The 12,434-nt window shown below is 33.4% G+C and overlaps 1 protein-coding gene across 2 annotated transcripts in view; it reads left to right on the top strand.

Annotated features, from left to right (window-relative positions):
* Nucleotides 1–12,434, top strand: part of LOC119633463 (cGMP-dependent protein kinase, isozyme 2 forms cD4/T1/T3A/T3B) — a 96,727-nt gene that overhangs the window by 57,635 nt on the left and 26,658 nt on the right. The window lies entirely within an intron of this gene.

Genomic DNA, 12,434 nt, shown 5'->3' with positions numbered 1-12,434 from the left:
TTATAATTTATCTGCAAACATTTATTATTTCATTTATAACATCCGATAGATAGTCTTATTAATTTTTATGCCCACCATTCATGGATAATGTGCTAGTTTTGTTAACAGCTTCGAAACATTTGAATATGAGATTCCGAGCCAATTTAATCCGATGCACCAGTTTCCCTCTCTATTTAGCGTCTATACGAATTTCAGTCTTAGTGAGCATATTTAATGAGCGAGAAGTTGTCTTCGCCGTAGTTTCCTTCTAATGCGTGCGACATTTGTATAATTACGTCTCGAATTATCTTTCTACGCGAATCAGAGATCGGTTTATGGTTCGCATTGTGGAGCCAGCTGGAACCCTGGTTTATCGTGTCCCACTTGTTATGCAAGGGTATATTAACGTTGTGGGCGCACGTAAGCAATATCCAGAAAATCTTGAGATACACTCACCATTTATCTTATATCGATCGATTTAGAATTACTCTCTCAATTACTGATTCACAATCATTTTCGGAATCGATCTAAGCTAGTCTGTCTATCTGTCCGCCTTATTTTCTGACGTTCAATCTACGGATTGTAATTTTTGAGATATTTCGATAAAATTTGATGCACATACATGTCTTCGCCTCAATACCAATCCTGTAAAAAATGAGTTGATTGGGACCATTTTTCGACTACTAAACCTTGTGCTTTGAATAACTGCCGGGTAGGCAATGGTTAGCGGCATCTTACTACAGTTTTTTCTCTTTGTTTTTCCCTTCAGTTAATGGTATCCGGTAGCATGTGAATTTTCCTCGATATCGAACATAAAATTTGATATGTGCGTCATCAACCTAAAATAAAATCACATTGTTTTTGCGTGTCGTGACGGAAGCTAAAGCGAAAGCGAGAACCGAAAGCCGAGATATTAACAAGAGCATTATATCCCGATTCATATTTTGAATATCACCATCATAGATCACTCATGTGTAAAATTCCCAAAGTACCTCACTTTGACGTTTGCGACAGTGTTTTTTCGAAAACTCTTAGCTCGCCCTTCTTCGTGTCAACTTCACTTTCTTGTGATATTTTTCAATTTTTTTTGCGTCAGCCATAAGCGGTTTAATAAATTTTCCAAATGTTTTTAGGGCTCACGATCTCTTAGGAACCTCGTAGATATGTTATTTACCAGCCATTTTGTAGTTCCGAAAGCAAACGTGAATAAAACAGATGAAACTTTTTTTTTCAATATATTGTTTGGACTTTGTCGTGATTATGTGGAACACAATACATACAAGGTTGTACGACTTCCAGCAGCGTTTCAAATTTTTCCGTAAACATATATCAAGTTTGCTCTTCTATGCGTTTTAAATATGTTTTGATGAATATAAGTTAGCGTTTAGATAAAGTAAGAAAACTGAAAAGACCCCCCCCCCCCTGTCTTTCTATTACGATATTTGCAGGCAGTCGAGTTCAGGTCGTTGCATGTAGATAAGGTGTAAAAAGATCGTTTTTTTTTTTTTAAAGAAAAACCGAAATGGTGGGTATCAAAAATTCGTTTTGCGTTTCTTTTATAAACGCATATGTTTCTTTAATTTTTTTTTTTCTTCAATTTTATTATCTCTCTATCTTTTTCCATTAGCGACAATTTATTATTACATATATATTCATAATCACAATTAGTATAATGTAGTCGTACATTCATAATCGTAGCAGTGTTCCACATTAGGAAGTAATTTATTGAAGGTTTCTATGTGCGTTTTTTTCTCATATTGTTGTTGTTGTCTTGCAATTATACACATCAAGCTTGTGGATATTAAACATGTGCTATAATAAATTTCTGCTATCGCCGAAATTTATCTCTTTAAAAATTGCACCTTAGAAAAATATGCGTAAAATGCTTGTCTTACAACCGATCCCAATGAAATAGAGGCAAATTTAAAAGAAAACAAATAAGAAAATTATATTCGGCTGGGTTCGAATCTCACATACCCACCGCCATTGTGGCGGTGTCACACCCAAACAAATGAATCAGATAAAATATTTATCTTTCGTTTTTTACTTCACTAAACGGATCATCATAATTAATTTAGGGCTAACACATCTAGCATTTCGCATTCTATTCTCCACCCACTTCTATTTGATACCCAGGATCACTGGTATTAAATTAATCCACCCGGTCGTGGTGTCCACTATATTTATTTCAGAGTTAACGCATTTTAAGGCTGATAACATATCTTTCTTCATTTGAGGAGTGTACAAAATAGTTTTAAACATTTTGTCTTGTTTAGTTTATCTTATGATTAATAAACATAAAAGTAAAACTTCAAGAAAGTGAAAAAAACGAAAATTGAATCATTTGTCACTTTGTGTGTGCATGACCGAATTTATCCATTTTTGTGCATAAATAGTAGAGTTATTCGTAAAGTAATTGTAGTTTACGCTCTACTGCGGGCCTGCGCTGTGACCAACTTGGCCCGTTTTCAACACCAACCTGTGTGAAAAGCCCTCCAATATTTTTACTAAATTTGAAGTCGATATCTTAAGTTTTGCAACCAGGAGAGTGTCAACAACATATTCCGTACTCACGGGCGGACATGGTTTAATCACTTAATAGAGTCTGTAAAGTCTTCATTTTCCGCCCGTCCTTCAGTGATGGGTACAGCAAGTAAAAACACTACGGCGGCCCATGACTCACCGTTAAGTACTCTACATCAACTCGTTTAATAAAACTATTTATATAACTACTTTCCAAAATAAGGCTTTATATGGGGAGTAGTCGAAAAAGTGGCCTAATCCGAACTATATTCAATTGCGTTCGTTCTTGGCTCAAAATTCGTCATCAAAGTAATTAAAAAATTGTGACAGGTGGACGGAACACAAGAACACAAGGCGGGCAGACGGCGAGACAAGCTTAGATTGATTCAGAAGGTGATTCCGAAATGATCAGTTTAATAACAGGTGGGTAACAAGTCCTTGTGAAAAAATATTACTGATGCAAATACACTTTGAATTTGAAATAATTTCAACAAAAAAAATGCACTCCAGCTTTGTAAAATGTATGAAATATTTGTATTATTATTTTTTTTTTTTTTTTTCGAAATAAAGAAAGTAAAAAAATTTCGTGACGAGTGCTAGGAATCTATTGCGATATGAAAATTTCAATATTAAGACATGCGATTTGAAATTTTCATCCTAAATTTCGAAATTTTCCATTGTTTTCCTATACCAAAAGAGTGCTTGAAATAAGTCTTGACATCCTTTTGCTTCGCTATAACTAGCACTAGATCTAGCGGCATTGATCCTTTCCAATTTTCGATCTTCAATAAAATGGTTATATCTCGTATAACGTTTCAATATTTTTTGGTAACTTTTACTTATGTTAAAAAAAATTTTAAATGCCTATAAACAATAGGCTTTCATAGTACCCATAACATGTAGCTATTTATCCCTCTTTATGTGAAAATGCTGCAGTTGCAAATATAGAGATAGGAAGCAGAGATTTGCTTCCTTCAACTATTAAAACCATTTATTTGTGATGTGTACACATGCAAGCCCGCAATAGATTAGAAAGTGAGGCATCCTCGAAAAAACATAGACGATTTTTCGCTCTAGAAATGGTTCCGGTCGATTTAGTAATGCGTCCGGTGAGAATTGGAAATTGTGCGTTACACAATTAGCTGCATGGATCTTCCGATATGAGTTGCACTTGGAAAAAGAAGTTCTGGAAACACTTCGATATAAATTTCCGTTCCAGTCCATTTCCTTTTTTTTGCCGGCTTTCTATGGCATTAGCACTACACACATACCACATGGGTGGTAAGCCAATTTTCTTTCACACAAAGCTTTAAACCCTTACAATATCTTTCCATTAACAACAAAGAGTCGGTTAATGCATTCGAAATACAGAAGAGAGAAGAAAAAATATTTTTGACTCCTCTTTTTTGTAACATTCTTTATAATTCTACTCAAAGTTGATTAGGTACGAAACGAACAGAATGCAATGCCCCCCTTATCACTGCGATTTTGAAGTTAAATTCTTGGTATTTAAATACAAATTTCAAGTTTCAACTTTCGATTGTAGCAAAAGACATAAAGAGATAGTGGGACAAGCAGTGGAGTGGGTGATGAGATGAGTAGATAAATACAAGAACTCCGCTCGTATCAAAAATAACATAATACTTTATGATGGGGGTTTATCGGATGTTACAAACCAAGGAGGACAACCAGTCGTTCGTTGCGCGTATAAAAATTTATAATCTGGTTGATTTTAACTATCTTTAAATTCCTCAAATGTCACACCTTATGTTTGCGAAAACTCGAGATAATGTGCAATAACTTGTGTGATATATTTCATATTGTATCACTATCACCATCAGTGATATATGCTTTATGCGAGAAAAATATTATTAATGAGAACATACGCTGAAGATGCTGCAACAAATGAGTAATGGCTGTCCTTTAAAAATTCAAATCAAATGTTTTCAAAACTTTTTCGAAAAACGTTTCGAAATGCAAAACTTATTTAACACAAGCTGTACTCAAAGGCTTCTTGTTCTCTGCTTTGCAAAAAAATTCCTTTGAAAAACACGTTAAAACATTTTTTTTGAAAAATTGTTTTGACAAACGCTAAAAACATTTTTTTTTTATTTACTCTATCGTTATTTGCAAATACATGTCAGTATAAAATAACATTATCGGTTTCTTTGTTATCTTAATTTGAATACAAAAGGCATTATTTAAAACAAACATTATTTTGCACGTACGATTTTCTCATGCGACTAAGAATAACTCGCCGCAGTATTGTCATAACATGTTACTGTTTGAAAAACTTATATATCATATGATGCATGCAACATATTTTTCAGACATTTTGTTTTATATAAAATGTATATATGTACATTTCGTTGCTGTTGTTTTTGCTAAACTTTAATTAATTGTTTTGTCTAATATTGCACAACAAAGCGTATTTGTACAGTTAAGTAAATGAATGTACATTACTATGAACATATATAGCTTGTATGTTTAACATATATATATATATATATATACGCATGCACAAATACACAAACGCACACATACCCATAGTAAGTTGAAAAGTTCCGCATATGCCTCCAGATCAACAAAATGCACTCGCACCCATAGCAGACATACCGCAGAGCTAGTTTATCCGCTACTCAATTTGACTTTAGACAACCGGAAAATATTTTATTAAATATTTTCATCTCAGTTTTGTACATGTTTTGTGTTTTTTTATTGAGATATAAAGGAGGCTTATCTATTTTTCTATATGGGTGTTATTGTTGTTATTGGTTGGATTAAAATGTATCCATAAGCAATTCGGTAGCGCCACTCGGCCACAGGTGCTCTATTCAGAAAACGTTGCGAATATCTTGCATAAACAATAAAAATATCGGTTATTCATTTCTTAATGTATACAAGTCTTTACATACATTGATATATATATATATATATATATATATATGTATATGTATTTTGTAAGTGGATAGATATGCATAGATTGTGCATATGTTGTGCATATATCAAATGCATGTGCAGCATGTTTTAAAATCTTTTTTTAAAAACAATACACGCGATTATAAATTAGATAAAAAAAAAAAAAACAAAAAGAAAAAGAAAATGTGCCTTTTGAATGTGCGTGTACGCATGCGTCAAATGTATGTTTTTAACATTTTATTTTGTTTTAATTAGTCACAAGTGTGCAAGTTGTCAGTGTTGGCTGTTAAAATGATAAAACCACTCGCGACAGTTACAGTATATACATATAGGCGCTCTCTCAGTGTTGTTCCATTTCTGACAGGGAATAATTTTTATAATTTTGTTTTTTTAATTTTTGCCTTGTCATTTATTATTGGGTTGATTGCCAATTTTGGCCAATGCAAAGATCAAAACAATTTTCAACAAAATTTTTGGGTGTGTTACCATGCTATTAGACACATATACGCACCGTAATGTCATGTGAACATAAATTTATACTCCCAACTGTTTGTTGGTGGTTTCATATTCCAAGAGTTTCAACTAAAGTCAATAAAGCACACTCACCATCACGATTACGGTCAGTTCAATCCTAATAACATTCTTTCATAGATTGTTGATTTGTTGTTACACTTACATTTTCAACGTATAAATTGTATGTGTGCTTGTTTGCTATCGGAGCCATCGAATATTATTGCTGCGCCCACTAACGGAAATTGCAAGTGGTGTAACGTTGTCTTTCCAGCTGTAACATCAAAATATGCATTCCGTGTGTGTCCTTTCAACTTATCATGCATTCTTTTGTGGTCACGTTCTTGTTTTTATGCAACTTTCAGTATAGATTTTCAGCCTCCTCTTGTTCCTCGGCTTATTGCTCGAAAGAGACGAATGGAAGGTAAGATTTAATTGGTTTGACGGTGTAACAGAATGATGGCCGGAAAGAAATAAGGGAAGAAGAGGAGATAAGAAGATGGCCGCAGCCTAATGAGTCAATGGTGCATTTGTTTTCAATTAAGCTTCACAGATTAAAGCTGTAAATAAGCATAATCTACCAGCAAACACTGCTGCTCATTGCTCAAAGACCGAGCAACGTTCAACGACTTGAAATCTCTAAAAGTTATTACCAATAACTTGTCATAGATATCAGTGTTCATAGTATATAAAGGCCGTTTAAAAAATTCCCCCCTATTAGGCCCCGTTGTTTCTTATATATTTTGCAATTGCTGGGTATCCAAGATTCGGGCCATTGCGTGTATACACAACTTTGTTACTTAGTTTGACATTTTTACGATGCTCTCAGTTAAAAATATTGTAAATAAAAACAAAATTAAACTAATATGTACGATAAAATAAAAAACAATGATATACGATCGTTTAAAAGTCAGTTGTCCATATTGCATGCAATTATCTTTCTCACTGTCTAACTCAACCGTTTTCTCTCACTCTTACTTTATTGCGATTTCTCATAAATATGCATAAAATTTAGGTCTAATATAAAGTGTCAGAATCGATATTTGGTATGAATCATAAAAACATAAAATAATTATAGCTCAATATTTAGCTGAGTTGTTAGGCGATAAAACGCACATAAAATCAAATCGAATTAAATGTTTAATTCGCAATCGAATTGTAAAATAAAATGGTGTGTAAAATGGTGTTAATTCTGTGTAATTACATATGTTGCATCAAGCTATAATAAGTGACAAGAAACATTTGTGATATTCGAATGGAGATATAAAACTCATTATGGTCGTAAACTAAACGTCAGTTATACTAATTTCGTCATATCACTTGTAAATAGTTAGAGACAAATGTCAGTGGTTATAAGTAAATGGTTTCCTAACTTAACTCAATACAAATTTATTAAGGATGCAAGAAATAACATTCGACCTATCATTGGCTTTTGTTAAAAGACATAAAATGGAGCATATAGATCACTGTGCGCCGAATATCGTTGCCTTTGCGTTATATGTCATACATGTTTCATATCATAAGTTTATACAATACGACAGCATTCCATAATAATTGTACAAAAAAAATAACAATAATAATAATAATAATAATAATAAAAAGAAACGCATTAACTTCCTCATATTTATATCAATTTATATTTTATTTGGTAATTTGGTAAGCAAACTTTAGCTATTTTTCGAATTGAAACGTAAAAAAGAGAACGTCTACGAAAAGTTTGAGAGCCGGGCTATCTTTTGGACAAAGTGTTGGAATTATAATTGTGAGTTCAGTACAAAAAAATCAGGGTAACATGAGTGGCTAAGTAGTCAAGAATCGCGTGGGTTTAAAATTTCAAGTGCGCTTGAGTTTACTGTGCTCATAACTTAGTAATCAGTCAATACAGTCGTACAGTTGGGCCACACACCCATTACTTGCCGCTAAGGTAGACGCAACGTTTATTACACCAACACGTAAGCTGATCTGTCCATCCGTCCATTTTGTTTTCTTGTGTTCACCCTGCAGACACAAAAAAATTGATACACTGACGTGCTTTCGGCTCAAGCACGAACGCTGTTAAATATGATTTGCAAGGGATCACTATTTCGCTTACTCCCCATATGACGCTTTATTTTGAAAGTTTATTACAGCAATATAATTTTAGAGTAATATAAGGCATTTAATGGTGGACCGTACTCCCCTATATATGCCAAGACTAAAGTCTACCTCTACCTCTATTAAGATTTGAACTCACAACCGTTGAGTTGTTAGAAGGAATCCTTTGCACCTTTGTCTACACTAGTAGGAAGACTACTGGAAAATCAAATCGGAAACTACATAAATGGATGAAATCTCTTGCAATTTTACCTAATCTCTAATTCCATAGTCCGATCTTTTTCAATTTTCTAAAGAATTTCATCTTTTGCTTACAATCTTCATGTTGAATATGTTGTATATGCAATAATAATTAGTAAATAAACTTAAAATAAACAGTTGGTAGTACAATTCCATCGTAATCACACAGTCCCCTTTTGCAAGTCGCGATTATTATTTGTACATAATGTACACCAAAACTATTAGAAAAGGCCTTTTTTTTATAATTTTTTTATTGAATCATAATGTACATAGGATAGGATTATCTGCAGAATAACATGTGGGGCAAATGGTGGTCATGGCGGACGGTAATCTTTCATCGACCATCCATGACCATTTCGTTGTTGAATTTTGTTGATACAGCGTTGAATGTCCACCTTTAGTCCATGGGTGGTTGTGAGCTTAGACTTTTATCTTTAAATAGTCTCATAAAAAAAATTTTATATGCAGCTTGCGAACTATAGCCGCCAAGCTTTCATTAATTTTCAAATATTGTTCAACAATGAAGACGCATTGCTCTCCCGTCCAATCCTCTATTTTTGCCAACTCTACACTGTCAGCTGTCAAACTCTTAGTTTCTTTGGGATTGCCAATATTTTACCGCACATATTAATATCTAGCGTAAATTTTGGGCCATCCTATATATATCACAAACTAAGGCCAATGTAAATGTATTGTCTTTAAATCGACTTATTATTCCAAACGTATTTCGTCGCCTTCAAAATAATACCCCTCAGACACTACACACTTTTGCCAACGTCTTTTCAATCAGCGAAACAATTGTTATAGTCAATTTCCGGAATGGATCTGAAAGTTGTCTGCGATTCAGCTTGTGTCTCTTCAATCAAGCTAAAACATTATCTCGCGTTCTCTTCTTCTTTCTTGGCTTTGAATTTACAGAATAGCCAGGAGTCACATGGGACTAGATCAATTGTACATGCATTTACATAATGTATATACATAATGTAAATGTATGCATACATGTAAATATGTACGCATGTTTTTTTTTTTTTTCAATTATTTATGGTCTGTCATGTTTCACGCGCACCAGAAACTAAGTTGATAAAGTTAGTGTTGACACGGTTAGGCATCTGTAAACTTATTATATTAAACTATATATAGCAGTATAGCGCCAGCACATGACAATATCGGCACACCGTACATTTGTCAAAGTATGATTATCCAGTGTGGGGTATAAGGGATAAGCTTTTCAAAAAAACAAAAATCAAGATTCAAAATTTTCAAAGCAAAAATGGCAAAAGCTTTCTTTTTTAAAATGCGTCCCATAAATGATGTCGAAAATTATGATCTTCTTTTACTTAAAGATTGTTCGTAAAGAATGAGTTGACATCTTTTTTTATTATAGAGTAAAATTAATTATCTCAGACAGTTTTAAATAAATTTTTCTCCCATAACATATGGCGACATTTTCGACAAGACATAATATTTTATAAACCACGCTGCAATAATTTTGTAAACGTTTATACAGAAAGATTAGTCTTTCCATTGCTAAATCCTCTTTCTAAAAGCATAGCGTTGCGCCAGCCCGCAATTAATTGCGGGCATAAATTATACAGGAATGGAGAAATGTTTAAATAGCAAAAAAATTAAATCATAAAAGACAACAAAGTGAATTTATTAATACTTACGCCTAATTTTTTCCACTCGACCATTGGTTGTTTTTTTTCTTTCTAAATGGAAAGTTTTTCAATGATTTATTATTATTATTATATCGCACGTTTTGTAGATAATCTGAGAATATAGCAAACGAAAAATTGTAAATACGAAGCTAAAACCATAGTTCATGCAAAAGTTACAGTAAAGTCATATCAACAATGGTAATTAAATTTTGTAATTACAAGAAAGTATGTTAATAAGATTTTAGTTTCGATAATCATTAATGTATTGAGAGCACTTTTCAATTTGTTTGCTGTTTTTTCCAAAAATTCCTCAATAAATCTATCAGTTCACTGAAAATACGTTCCCCGGCGAGACAGAAATTCCTCCCAAGAACAAGCATTAGTCGCAACTATTCCTGTGCAGCATCCTTTCTTGCTCCCTGGTCAGCCCGGTAATAACTCTGTCTCACACAACTAACCTTAACCTAATCTTTGCGTACTTAGTACGCTTAATCTAACTTAAACCCTACGTTTAGGATGCGATAACAATGCTCCCTACAACGTACAGTCGTGTGAGTTATGGACATTTTGGTCGAATACCGTTTATGTAGTTTTGAAAGTTTGCTAAATAAGTAAAAATGTTGTTCATTATTTTAAAAATTATTATTTGAGCCTTTGGGTTGTCACTTGATGAAACTTAACTAAGCCATTGTGAAAATGTGACCGATGAGTTACGTATGCAAAAAGTCGTAGTAGGCGCTGCATCAAAGCAAGTTAATAAGAATAAATTTTGTTAGAGGAGTTTTCGACGAAAAAAGGAGCAACGGCTAATGGCTGTTGCAGAATGGGTAACGATATACTAGGTGGTCAGGCGAAATTAGGCTTTAGATGAATTCAGCTCTGTCGGATGATGAACGTTGCAGTATGGCTAACAAGTTACTGAGTGGACAGCCGAAGTTAGGCTTTAGGATGATTCTACTCCTGTCAGGCGATGGATATATCACAATGGGTCATAATGATGGACGTTGCATAACGGGTCACAAGCTATTGTGTGAGCAAAGAAAGTTAGCCTTTAGATGAATCTAATCCTGCCAGTAGAATGGCCAATAAGACTCAGAGAGGGCAATGGTGCTTAGGTTTTAAGCGAATCTTATTCTGTGTTTGACGAATTGTATACACGAGTGGCGCATAGCCGATGTGTACTCTCTTTCCGTATTAAGAGTGTACCAAGCGCAGCCTATCTATTTCTTAATCTAGCCAACTGAAGCAAGGAACTAATCTTTCATTTATATAGGCGTGTTATAGTAGCGAATAAAGCTCTACATTTCTTCTCATGTTCTCAGCCAATAAATTAGTGCCAATAGTAGCTATGACGAATGCTTTACCATTCCATAGCAAAGTGCTGAACAGTTCGTTACATACGCTAGCGGCTTAAGTACACAGTGTATAATATCGCGGGATTCATAAATTCATTTAGTTATTCGCTCATGAAAAAGCAGTGTTTATGGAATATTTTACTTGAATGTGGCCTGAAATTCAAGGCTTGTATGCATAACGCGGCAATAATTAATGAATATTGAAATAAAAAAAATACTTTTTTTTTTTTAGCAAATAAGTAAAACTTAAATTTGTAGTTTCTTGATGAAAATTTATATACAAAGACTCGGGTTGGTAATAAGCATTTAAATAAAGCATTTCAAGCAATTACGGTAATAAGCGACTATTATGGTAAACTTGTATAAGCGTGCTGATGGCCTCAACGGTGACAACTGTGCGATGATGACATTGAAATTTTAAGTTTTTTTTTTTTTTTTCCTTTTTGTTTCGAATATGTAAACGATCTCTAGTAAACGAGAGTGAATGACTGAATGATTAGTTTAGTTTCGTTTAGTGTCTCTGGGCGGTAATTCAAGTTTCGTATCGAAGAAATTGCAAAAACTATCAAAATCACAATTTGATATCGCTTTAAGGGACAGCAGCAATTGACACTTTTCGTGCTTGAAATCGTTGCATTTTGCTTCGAGCCAGCTTATATCTACACTGATTTAAAGTTAAAGTTTATTTACGTTTCGTTTTCTCAATTTTTTCTTTACACACAATTTGCGTTTGTTTTTTCTTGATTGCTATTAATTGAATGAATAAACGAAAGGAATAACAATCCATTCAATGTGTAAATGCAACAAGTATGCATTTACTCTATACACGACATACATACATTCATGCATTGAAAAGCACATGTCTTTCATAACAATGGCATTGCCCTCGCAATTGACACGCATATGCACATTCAAATGTACATATATGTATATATATATATATACATATATATATATATATTTGTATATATACATGTATTAAGAATTGAATGGTAGTGAGATATGGGTGCAATAGCCTAAACTATATCTGTTAATATGTAAAACACTTATGGCCAGGCATGATAAATATTTCGAACGTATCTTGTATTAATAAAAAATCAATCAAAATAAAATCAATAATAACAACTTAATTTTTATCGGAAAGACTAAAAAATAT

This window comes from Glossina fuscipes, unplaced genomic scaffold, assembly GCF_014805625.2.
Source record: "Glossina fuscipes isolate IAEA_lab_2018 unplaced genomic scaffold, Yale_Gfus_2 2, whole genome shotgun sequence".
In the NCBI taxonomy this organism is placed as follows: Eukaryota; Metazoa; Arthropoda; class Insecta; order Diptera; family Glossinidae; genus Glossina; species Glossina fuscipes.
The sequence above is the reverse complement of the archived record's forward strand: the minus strand, read 5'-3'. Positions and strand labels throughout refer to the sequence as shown.